Source organism: Rosa chinensis, chromosome 6, assembly GCF_002994745.2.
Source record: "Rosa chinensis cultivar Old Blush chromosome 6, RchiOBHm-V2, whole genome shotgun sequence".
Taxonomy (NCBI): domain Eukaryota; kingdom Viridiplantae; phylum Streptophyta; class Magnoliopsida; order Rosales; family Rosaceae; genus Rosa; species Rosa chinensis.
Window position 1 is genome coordinate 51153422 of NC_037093.1, and position 12555 is coordinate 51165976.

The 12555-nt window shown below is 39.0% G+C and overlaps 1 long non-coding RNA gene across 3 annotated transcripts; it reads right to left on the minus strand.

Moving 5' to 3' along the window:
- Window positions 1-728: 728 nt before the first annotated feature.
- On the minus strand, window positions 729-12215 carry LOC112173639. Of its 3 annotated transcripts, none has more exons than XR_005802471.1 (7): window positions 11886-12215; window positions 2899-3005; window positions 2578-2659; window positions 2219-2322; window positions 1969-2056; window positions 1536-1596; window positions 729-1455 (listed from the first exon to the last, which is right to left on the minus strand). It is a non-coding gene; the product is annotated as an uncharacterized LOC112173639 (long non-coding RNA). The 3 variants fall into 3 exon arrangements; XR_005802470.1 differs by lacking the exon at window positions 11886-12215 and adding an exon at window positions 1758-1831 and having other exon boundaries at window positions 2899-3044; XR_005802469.1 differs by lacking the exon at window positions 11886-12215 and having other exon boundaries at window positions 2899-3044.
- Between the last annotated feature and the right edge of the window lie 340 nt (window positions 12216-12555).

Below are 12555 nucleotides of genomic sequence, written 5' to 3' on the forward strand. Positions count from 1 at the left end.
AAGTGTTTAGTAATCTCTTAAGGAATTAGGTGTCTTGTTCGTCCTGTGGCTTGGGCCAGAAGGTGGGATTTTAGGATGTTTTGACATGAGCATGATCCTAAGAAGCTGCTTCCACCTTGATGGTGCTACAAATCTAACAGCAGCAGTCTGTTGTTCACAGTTGGTGCATTCTTCTGTAAAGCGTCTAGGCTTAGTGTTCTGTGATCATTTGGAGCCACCAGGCAAGTTCTAGTTGTTGATGTTATGGCTGCCAAAACTGAGAGAAATCAAAACTTCGATGGTATATAGTGAGGACGGTAGGACACCATAAATCGAAGTTGTATGTGTACAATAGCATGCATTATGAACATGTGGTTATACTGAAATAAAGCATCACATATATTTGGGAGGGATCAAACCACAAATGAAATTTCATCTCTTTTCCAATAATTTTTTTTTTACCTCGACTTCCTCTGATGTAAACACTGGCCTGTATAAGTATAGAGTTTTCCCAAATGTAATCTACAGAAACTTGATGAACACTGTTTGGAAGCTGCAAAAAATTCAATCAGTTCATGTTGAACACAATTATTTGATGCTTATAATCATATGAAATGTTACAGAACAGAGGTATTGGAATTGAGGAAAAAGGAAGATATACACACCAAGTAAAGCAGAACAAAAATGAGGGTTTTTTTCACTACTTTATGTTTCAAGTAAAACATACCAATTACTTGTGCTGCTTAAACTTTAACATTGCAATGATCAGCATAGGCTTTGTACCCCTCAAGTTAAATAATCAAAATAAGATTCTCATTGAATACTATTTGAAATCAGAACTACAGCTTTCTTAGTTTCTGCTAGTTAATATTTAACAATAAACTTAAGCATTAGCAAATGAACCCAAAAGTACCATGACTTATCTTACTGATAAAAGAAAACTGCATACACACCTCTCTCCAAATTCTACCCAAATTTTCACAACGGTAAGAAAAAAGTCAGCAAGTACCTTGCTTGTCAGCTCGGCATAGTAAACAGCCCCAAAACCACCTTATCCAATCTCATCGAAGTCAGATAACAAAAACTCAAATTCGAAAGGAGTTGAGGAAAGGTGGATTATTAACCTGAAGAAAATCAGAGAGGAAGACAGAAAATAAGAAAAGAGAAACCATACCCCAAGACATATGTCTGATGGATTATCAACCTGCAGAAAATTGTGCAGATTAAGGTCACTATAGAGAGATTTCCCTCTTACATTCCAAGTTGCTACAAAAACTCTGAAGAAAGCTGCACAGCTCAGTCTGTTTCCATCCATCTTTTGCCATATTTACTGAACTCCAATTTGCTTGAAATTTTAGTATGTTGTACCTTAGCATGTCAACTTAGGATCTGGAAAGTTTCAAGTTCATTGCTCTTAAATTGAATATTTAATAATTTTCTGAACTTGAGCTGCTCCTAGTCTTGGCATTACACACTCTGTACCAAAAAAACAGTTAGATAAGAAATTTAAAAATCTAGGTACCAACAAATGACAAATTGTTACCAATAAAAAGTACCTTCTTGTCAATATTTGTAAAGTATATATTTTCTTGCACACATCTCAGGTTCATCTTCAGTCTAAACCAAAGTACAAAGAAGAACCACGTTATTAATAAAAAAAAACTATTGATTTTGTACAAGAATATAGACAAATTGCACAAGAATATTATAGTAGAAAATGATATAAATCAAACGCACACAAACCCCAAATTAGATCATAGGTTCAAAATCTCAATTACCTCCAACACATTGTACACCACATACAATTTGATTGTTCCTTGACCACGAATCATGTAATATATTAAGCTGATATCTGAAACAACCCAATGAATAGATAAAAAGACTAGTTAGTACATTCTAATAATTCCGGCAAACTGGCTTTAGTTAGATACTACATGAATATTTAAGACTATTACTTTGGAAAAAAACACGTATTAAGTTCTTCCTAACCTGTTTGCTGCAAAAGAATGACACCACAAGCCATTATTATAAAACACCCAAAATCAGACAGCTCTGCTGCAGATGGCCTCTTAACTGCCTGCCACAAGTATGGTTAGGGTTTGTTGTAAATTTCACAATTGTTGTCATTTAACCACGAAACAGGCCCAACAGCACAGTGACAATTGAATTCATAGCAGTGGTTCAAGCTCGAAAGCACCCAATTTTGATTGAAAGACTAAATGAAGCAAGAAAAACTAACCTTGTATGCACAAGCCTCCACAGGGTAATCAAAATTCTTGTTGGCATGATAGTCAACAGCAAGAGAAACGAATCAAAACACACGAAAAAGCCAACATCTATCAGCTGCAACAAAATTTTGGTCATTGGTCACACTTTGAAATCAAAGTTTCATACACACATTTTTTCCTACTGGGATCATAGCTGCTGAGATTACCCTATTTTTTCCTAATGAAACATATAGTTATCAAAGGAAAACACTATAATAGTTGGAAACTGAATTAGAAGCAAACTTGGAGAAAGAGGGACAACCATACATACATTGTTAAAGAATAAATATTATAGATGATCACCGAAACCAAAAACTACACTGCAACATACCTCTAAATTTCACAAAAATTGCCCAGCAAACTTTTATTTCTATCAACTAAAGTTGGGGTCCTCTTCCTTCGGCAATACCAAGCTAAGGAAAAAATAGGACACAAGGTTCATAAACATCCATTTATTTCCTGTAGAAATACTTTATCATCTACTTCATCCAACAAAAGGGCATTGATCTATCTATTTGATGTGGAAAGAATATTTTAAGCATGGTTAAAATACAACCTCGTAAGAACAGACATACAACTAGATGTAAAGGGCATAAACAGAATCTTAGGCTTTGAAATCAAACGAGCTTCTACAAAAGCCTATGAATATTACCTCATCATTCATCACCCAGCCACCTCCAACGATTTCTAGTTGACCATTCTTTACCAGATTGGTGAACAATTCTCTTTTGTCATCAGAGGATCGAGTCTCTCCACCACCTTTCCAGATAAGACATCTCTTCCCATATAAACTAGGCTGAATATTGTTAGCATTAAAGCCACCCTCAAGTGCAAGAGGTACAAGTTATAGAATAGAGGATTAAGTAAGGATGTCGAACCCATGAGGATTGGTAAATCCTTTCCTAGCTAGGGAAAACCTAAGGAAAAACTAGAAGAATATGCAAATATACAATCACAAACAAAGGCTCACAAGTGAACCAAAGTTCATGGTGAGTATGTGCAAGATGGTGTGTAGAGATTTGATTTTGATTTTGAGATTGGTTTCTATTCAAATTGAAACAATGAAAGCAAGTAATATAAACTAAGCTAAACAAAACAAGTTGTTATCAAATGGATGGGAGTTAGGGCATCGGGTTTCACCTTTTGCCTCCCTTGCAAGCATTAAAGCAATTGAATATGAATGATGCAAAGCTAATTGTCCAACTACCCTCTTAGCATCCGGATAGGACTACTAAGGCTTAAACCCCTTTCATTTTATTAACTCTAACCGGATAAGTCTAGAGCTAACTACCTAGAGACAAATTCAATTACCGGATAGGTCTCAATCCTTTGCCCCTAAATGCATAAAGCTTAGAGTTTAGGTAACCAAGCAAGCAAACCAATCCTATCTCTAGGTGATTTTAGCTCACTACCCTCACATGCACACATGGTGTGCTTTCATGCTCCCTTTTTGCCTAAAGGTAATCAATCTCTAGGAAAAACTTCATGTCATGGCAAACACATAACTCAAATTGATTAGGTCTAAGTAATGCATTCAACTATTGACTTAGCATGTGAGAATGACAACATGAATTTGCATCAATTTATAAACAAAAGCATCAATCCAAGCAAGTTTGGCTAGGGCTTTCAACCCTAGCCCCAACTAGTTCACTACTCACACATAGCTAGATACACAAGCTTCAACATTCTATTAAACATCAAATACATAAAGAGATAGAGAGCAAAGGGTGACTATTGATGATGCCGGAAGAGGTGGTGGAGATGGGTCTCCAAGAACATGATGTGGTGGTAGTCACCTCCTTCTCCTTGCTCCAAGCTCTTGATATTGGTGAGAATAGTGAAATTTGGGATCTATAAGATGAGTTGTGGTGTTGAGTGGTGAAGGAAATGGAGGATGTAGTGGTGGAAATGGAGGTTTTAGAGGTGGAGATGGTGGTTTTTGTGGTGGAGATAGTGGTCTCTTCTCTAGAGAGAAAAATGGATCTTGGATAGGATGAAGATAATTGAATGGAGTCAAGAATGCTGAATAAATCCCCTTTGGCATCTCTTTGATCAGCTATGTATGTTCTCTTTGGTCCCAAAGTGTGCAAGAGATGCTCTTACACCATTGTCCCCCAAATGGTCCCAAATTGGCAAGGTGACAAAAGGACAAGGTGTAGGGAGATATTTGAATTTCAAGTGATGGGATATTCTCACAACCATGGTCCTCCTTTGCTGGAGAAAAGACCCTCCATGAGTGGCGGCTCGCCGGAAAAGTCGCCGGAAAAATCGCCGGAAAAGTCGATTTGCAATTTTCTTCCAATCTCCGTGTCTTCTTCCCCTACCTTCAAATCTCCGCATTTCAAGCCTCAAATAGTCATTTTATTCTCAATGCAAGGTTTCCTACAAATAAAAGGAAATGGATTAAAAAGGGTAAAATAGCATGGAAGACAAATCAATTTTCATAATTATGGGGCACAATTGCATAAGTAATTTGTGACTCAACAAATACCCCCAAACTTGAATATTGCTTGTCCTCAAGCAAAAGCATTAACCCAAATCCGAAACATAACAAAACTAACACAACCTAATCCTTCCAACATTATCCTCAAAGAACACAATTTGCTCAAGGCAAGAAAATCAAGTCATGTCTCAAAAGTTTATGAAGCTATGGGACAAATGCTAGAGTAGAATGTATGTCATGCATGCCATGATTGTCACTTTGATGCACCAAAACCAAGCTTGCACAACAAAACCGTGCTAACCATAAACTCACTAGATTTTCACTCTAATTTTCACACAAGTGTTTAAAGGTTAGCTACACTATCACTCAAACAATCTCATGCAAATGCCGCCATATGCTTGCTTTTCAATCTCATCTCCACGGGTCATGCACAAACCACCTTGGATCAAAAAGGACTTTTATTAGGTTGTAATGAGGCTTAGGGCAAGGGGTTAGAGAAATGAAGTGGATAGGAAATCACAAATTCCAAGAAACTTAGCAAGCAACTCCCTTATTGAGATTTTACGAACTTAAGACCTTAAGATGCTTCATATGATTCACTCTCTTAACCATTCCCCCAAACTTTAAACTAAAAACTATTTATTGATCAACTAGAGAAACTTTCTTTTTGGATTTTCTTTCTTTCTTTCTTTCTTTCTTCTTTTCCTTTTTTTTTTTTTTTTGACTTTCTTTCTTGACTTTCTTGAAATGTAAAGACAAATTACAATTGCACAACAAACATAATACTCCCCACACTTATTTCTTTTCAAGTACCCCCAAACTTTGTTTCTTGAAGCATCTTGACATACACAATCTCACATTGCTCACTAAGAAAACTTGGAAAGGGTAAGGCTAGTGTTTAAGCTAGAAGGTAAGACATTTGTGGTGCAAAGAAATGAATAGCTAACAAAAGGCACAAATGGGCTATCTAAGGATATTCATCTCTTTAGGACAAGAGCTTGTTTGGCCATGGTGGAATTCCTATTGTCTCAATCATTTCCGCGATGTATTTATGCTTGACAAAAGTTTTGAGAGATATAAAGCAAGTTCTAGAGATACAATTCACAAAAGATTGATCACACATGAAGAATAAAGTGCTAAGAGCTATTGGATGCACTTTCATTAGGCTCAAAACTCACATTTGTGGTGCAAATAGTTCTCACAAATCTTATCATGCCAACCATATCTCAATGCATCAACTTGACAATCAAATGTACCAATGAAGTTAAGCATAAGTCCCATAACCTTTATTTGAAAAATTGAATTCGCAAGACATAGACATGCTTTCTAGCTCTTTACAAATCAAGTTCAAGTTTCATCATAGGAGTTGGAGGGAACTAAACACAAACAAACACACAAAAACTAGAAACAACTAAAAGCTAAAAACAAATTGAATTTAAGCTAAACCTTCCCCCCACACTTGAACTTAACATTGCCCTCAATGTTAAAAAGTGTTGTCTTGAAAGCTTTGCAATGAAAGATTCAAGCATGGAAGGAAAAAGCATGCAAACTACCACAAAAACAAAGAAGTAACCGGAATTTAAACACAGTGAAGAACATAAAGCAAGAAAAAGATTTAGGAATGCTCCCCCATTGTAGACCATGAAGTTCATTCAATACACCAACAATCACCAACATGCAAAGCTTTAAGCCCTTGCCTTCCAAGCTAAACTTTAATGGTGTCATTTCTTCAAGAATGGTTCCAAGGGTTTTCCTCCTCCTTCACTTGCATTATGAGCTTGGCTACCTCCAAGTAGGGCTTTGTTTAAGGACTTCTTGCCGGTCCATTGATTCTTCATTCACTCAAGGGGGCTTCTTGAGACAACCATCTCCCTTGTTTACCTTCTTTGAACTTCCAAGGCAAGCTCCCATGTCAACAAGTGCTCCCTTGAGCAATCCTCCAATTTGTTTCTTCTTCTTGATAGGGGTGAGGAGTGACTCAAAGCCTTGTGAACATGGTAAGACCGGAAGAGGTGCCCAAACTTCTTTCTTATTTTTCTCATCCCCCTTACTCTTGCCTCTCCATAGTAACCCAAAAAGTGGCATTCATTCATGTCATCCATAATTTGAAGGGGAGGAAAGATTTGGAACTTGATTTTGTCTCCAAGTACCTTCATGCTCATGGTGCCTTTCTTCACATTAATCTTGACACCGGTAGTGGCCATGAAAGCTCTTCCAAAGATGATAGGAAGCTCATTGTCAACCATGGGGGCTTCCTCCATGTCTAGGACTATAAAATCCACCGATATCACAAACCTTGCAACATTGACAAGCACATTCTCCAAGATTCCTCTAGGATACCTCACGCTTCTATCCGCCAATTGGAGAGTGATTGAAGTTGGTTTCAAATCTCCTTCAAGACCAAGCTTCTTTAAAGCCGAATAGGGCATTAAATTGATACTTGCCCCAAGATCCATCAAGCAATTGTCAAAAGTAGTTTCTCCAATCTTGCTTGGAATAGTGAAGCTTCCCGGATCTTTAAGCTTTGGTGGAAGCTTTCTTTGAATGATAGCACTCACTTCTTCACAAAGAGCCACTTGCTCATGTTCTTTGAACTTTTTCTTCTTCATGCACATATCCTTCAAGAACTTAGCATAAGATGGGATTGTCTTCACGGCTTCAAGGAGTGGAATGTTTATATGAACCTTCTTGAACAAATCAATCATCTCCCTCAATTGGCTCTCTTTCTTGAGTTTTTTCTCTTGTTGCCATATAGCTTGAGGGTAAGGGAGAGACACTTCTTTTTCTTGAACAATCTTCAAAGGAGGGTTGAAGGTGATACCTCTTTTGAATGGCCTTTCAATTAGAGTAGAAGGAGAGGCTTCATTATCATGAGTTCCAACCTTGGCATTAAAATTTTCCTTCAAGGCTTCTTCTTGCTTCTCATCGGCATACGCATTCTTCTTATCATTCAAACCTTCTTCTTCACCATTATTAAAGCCTAAGATGACTTCTCCATGTGACAACTCTCTTGCTTTCCCCTTTGATCTTCTTTCAAAACCGGGTGGCTCCCTTGGAGTTACATTTTCCTCATTGGTAGGCATGTACACATTGTTCTCCACTTGCCTTCCACTTCTTAAAGTGGTAATAGCTTTGGCTTCATGCCGTGGGTTATTCTCCACTTGGCTTGGAAACGCACCTTGCTTCCTTTGACTCCACTCATGGGCTAGTTGCCCCATTTGTACCTCAAGATTGCTCACACTTTGTTGGATGACATTGATCTTCTCATCTTGCTTTGCTTGATTGTTCACAAAGGCTGCCATCATTTCTTCAAAGGTAGGTGTCTTTCTTGCTTCTTGCATTGGTACTTGGGGTTGTTGTAGAGGTAGAGGTTGTTGAGATGGTGCTTGATAAGGTGGTCTAGGAGCATGATAAGCATTGTTTGCTCCTTGATTGTTGAAGTGTGAGCTACTTGCACCTTGATATCCACCTCCTTGCCTTTGGTAACCTTGACCTTGTTCACGGTTTTGATTTCCACCCCAACCAAAATTAGGGTGGTTCCTCCATCCGGGATTATAAGTGTTGCTATAAGGATCATTCTTTGGCTTTGTTTGGTAGCCAAGGAGATTGCATTGCTCTATCAATTCCGGATACATATCGCTTTGTGAACACTCCGTTGTGCTATGATACACACTCTCGCAAATCAAACAAGCTTGCTCCATGGCTTTGACTCCCAAACTAGGCTCCCGAATTTGGCTTGGTGGTGCCATTTGATTGAGGGGTCTTCCTTGTGCTTGTAGAATCATGTCAAGCTTCTTTTGCATATCTCCTTCTATCCGCTTCAACTCTTGTTGCATTTGAACACTTGGAATGTCAACATTATACATGCCTCTCCTTTGCTCTTGTTCCCTCATAGGTACTTGTGCACTCTTCATCATCATTGGCTTTCTATCCGAGGCACTATCATAGAGTTGAGAAGACTCACTCATTTCATCTAGGATCTTCATCGCTTCATCTTCGGTCTTGTTCATGAAACATCCCCCACAAGCATTGTCAACTCTCCTCCTTGTGTCTTGTGAAAGCCCGGTGTAGAAGACACTTAGAACCGCTACCTTAGAGAGACCATGATTGGGAACACCACCTTCTATATCCTTGAATCTCTCCCATGTCTCATAGAATGACTCATTTGGTAGCTCTCGGAAGTTCATCAACTCATTCCTCAATGAATTAGACTTGTGAGGAGGGAAATAGAATTTGAGGAATACCCTTTGCATGTCTTCCCAAGTGTGGATACTACTTGGGGGTAACTTGTACAACCATTTCTTGGCTTTATCCTTCAATGAAAAGGGAAAGAGCCGAAGACGCAAGTTGCCTTCATCAATACCCAAAAGTTGAACGGTTGAGCATGCTTCATTGAACTCTTGGAGGTGCAAGTATGGCTCATTACTTGGCAAGCCAAAGAAGAGGGGTAAGTTTGCAATAGTCCCCGGCTTTATGTCAAAAGCAATGGCACATGGTGGAAGCATGATGCAACTTGGATGATTGGAGATTGTTGGCAAAGTGTACTCCTTCATGGGGCGTGGTTCATCCATTGTAGGTATCCGGGCTATTTTAGCTTGCAACTCTTCCGCCAATTTCTTTATGAGATCAAGAGTTTCTTGCGGTATCCGAGTTTCTTCACCACTATCTTCAAGGATTTGATCAATAGATATGTTGTCTCCACTTGGTGTGCTTGGAGATGATGGAGTAGAATATGTTGAGTTGATCCTTGGGCTACTTGTAGGTGATCCGTGAGACATAAACACCTATAAAATTTCAAAACAAAGGTAAGAAAATAAGTCAAGATACAAAAAGAAACCAAAAATGAGAAATTGAAAAATTCTGAAAACAGGGGAAACGACCGGTCGGCGACACTTGCCGACTGGTCGGTGAGCTTCTGACCCCTAAAATGACACTTGCCGACTGGTCGGAAATTTCTGACGACTGGTCGGCGAGACAAAAATCACACTAAATTAACACAAACGACTGGTCGGCGAAGACCAACGACTGGTCGGCAAACAGAGATAAAATAAGAACAAGGGAAATTTCTAGCTAGTCCCTAAGGCTACCCAAGCTAGGGATTGGTTTTCACACCAATCCCCGGCAACGGCGCCAAAAACTTGTTAGCATTAAAGCCACCCTCAAGTGCAAGAGGTACAAGTTATAGAATAGAGGATTAAGTAAGGATGTCGAACCCACGAGGATTGGTAAATCCTTTCCTAGCTAGGGAAAACCTAAGGAAAAACTAGAAGAATATGCAAATATACAATCACAAACAAAGGCTCACAAGTGAACCAAAGTTCATGGTGAGTATGTGCAAGATGGTGTGTAGAGATTTGATTTTGATTTTGAGATTGGTTTCTATTCAAATTGAAACAATGAAAGCAAGTAATATAAACTAAGCTAAACAAAACAAGTTGTTATCAAATGGATGGGAGTTAGGGCATCGGGTTTCACCTTTTGCCTCCCTTGCAAGCATTAAAGCAATTGAATATGAATGATGCAAAGCTAATTGTCCAACTACCCTCTTAGCATCCGGATAGGACTACTAAGGCTTAAACCCCTTTCATTTTATTAACTCTAACCGGATAAGTCTAGAGCTAACTACCTAGAGACAAATTCAATTACCGGATAGGTCTCAATCCTTTGCCCCTAAATGCATAAAGCTTAGAGTTTAGGTAACCAAGCAAGCAAACCAATCCTATCTCTAGGTGATTTTAGCTCACTACCCTCACATGCACACATGGTGTGCTTTCATGCTTCCTTTTTGCCTAAAGGTAATCAATCTCTAGGAAAAACTTCATGTCATGGCAAACACATAACTCAAATTGATTAGGTCTAAGTAATGCATTCAACTATTGACTTAGCATGTGAGAATGACAACATGAATTTGCATCAATTTATAAACAAAAGCATCAATCCAAGCAAGTTTGGCTAGGGCTTTCAACCCTAGCCCCAACTAGTTCACTACTCACACATAGCTAGATACACAAGCTTCAACATTCTATTAAACATCAAATACATAAAGAGATAGAGAGCAAAGGGTGACTATTGATGATGCCGGAAGAGGTGGTGGAGATGGGTCTCCAAGAACATGATGTGGTGGTAGTCACCTCCTTCTCCTTGCTCCAAGCTCTTGATATTGGTGAGAATAGTGAAATTTGGGATCTATAAGATGAGTTGTGGTGTTGAGTGGTGAAGGAAATGGAGGATGTAGTGGTGGAAATGGAGGTTTTAGAGGTGGAGATGGTGGTTTTTGTGGTGGAGATGGTGGTCTCTTCTCTAGAGAGAAAAATGGATCTTGGATAGGATGAAGATAATTGAATGGAGTCAAGAATGCTGAATAAATCCCCTTTGGCATCTCTTTGATCAGCTATGTATGTTCTCTTTGGTCCCAAAGTGTGCAAGAGATGCTCTTACACCATTGTCCCCCAAATGGTCCCAAATTGGCAAGGTGACAAAAGGACAAGGTGTAGGGAGATATTTGAATTTCAAGTGATGGGATATTCTCACAACCATGGTCCTCCTTTGCTGGAGAAAAGACCCTCCATGAGTGGCGGCTCGCCGGAAAAGTCGCCGGAAAAGTCGATTTGCAATTTTCTTCCAATCTCCGTGTCTTCTTCCCCTACCTTCAAATCTCCGCATTTCAAGCCTCAAATAGTCATTTTATTCTCAATGCAAGGTTTCCTACAAATAAAAGGAAATGGATTAAAAAGGGTAAAATAGCATGGAAGACAAATCAATTTTCATAATTATGGGGCACAATTGCATAAGTAATTTGTGACTCAACAAATATCCTACACATTCAAATAATCAAACCCACTCTACTCAATCTCATACAAAGGCAGCAAGATTCAAAACAAAAAACCTCAGCAAATGAAAAACCAAAAACAAGAACCACACATCTCTTAACACAAACACAAAATTGCTCTAAGCCTCTAACATGCTATCCATTCATTCCTTCAAGACTCCATTCTCAAATTCGAAAGTTCAAGAATCGACGAAACCAATCACATTTCAAATACCTTATACCACAAAGCTTATCAGTCTTGAACAGCAAACAGTTGAAGCAATTAGTCCATTTCGAAGCTTACAGAGTCCATTAATCATCAAATCAAAACCTAACAAATCGAATATCAAAATTCACCAAAATTGAAGCTTAGCTAAGCTCAGCTCACCTTGGAAAGTGTGTCAACAATGGTGTCAGAGTATATGCCTGGACTGCCTCTCATATTACTCGTCCACCTCGAATCGTTATGCGAGTGCGGCACCAAAATTGCCTTCAACTTCTCAGAGTGTCGCCTTTGTAATTGACTCTCCAGCTTTGCTTCCACGGCCCACTGTCGATGTCGAAGAACTCGATCTTGTCATAAAGCTCCTTGGTGGTGATGTCCACGGCGGCGCCTAAAACGGCATCGTTGTTGGTCTTGCCGGGTCTGATTCAGGGATTCCGGGCTTTTGGCCATGTGGGTAAGTATGAAGATGAGAGAGATGGGTAGCTGTGAGTGGTCGGCGTCTGAGAGGAGATGGAAAGGTTATGAAAATTGAAGGAACTCTTTTTCAATTAAAAAGAAGAAAAAAAATCTGGGAAGTTTAAGTTTTGGCCCAAAAAATGCGCGGGCTACACAATTATGGCTCAACCCCATTTACTGCGCTCATCCAAAGCATGCCATAAATAGGTCTCTGTTATTTTACATTTACGGCGTGCTACCAACACATGCCATAAATAGATTAGTCTCATTTACGGCACGCATCAAAATAACGCCGTAAATAACTCTACGTAATACTACATTTACGGCACACATTTTTTGCACGCCGTAAATAACTATACATAATACTACATTTACG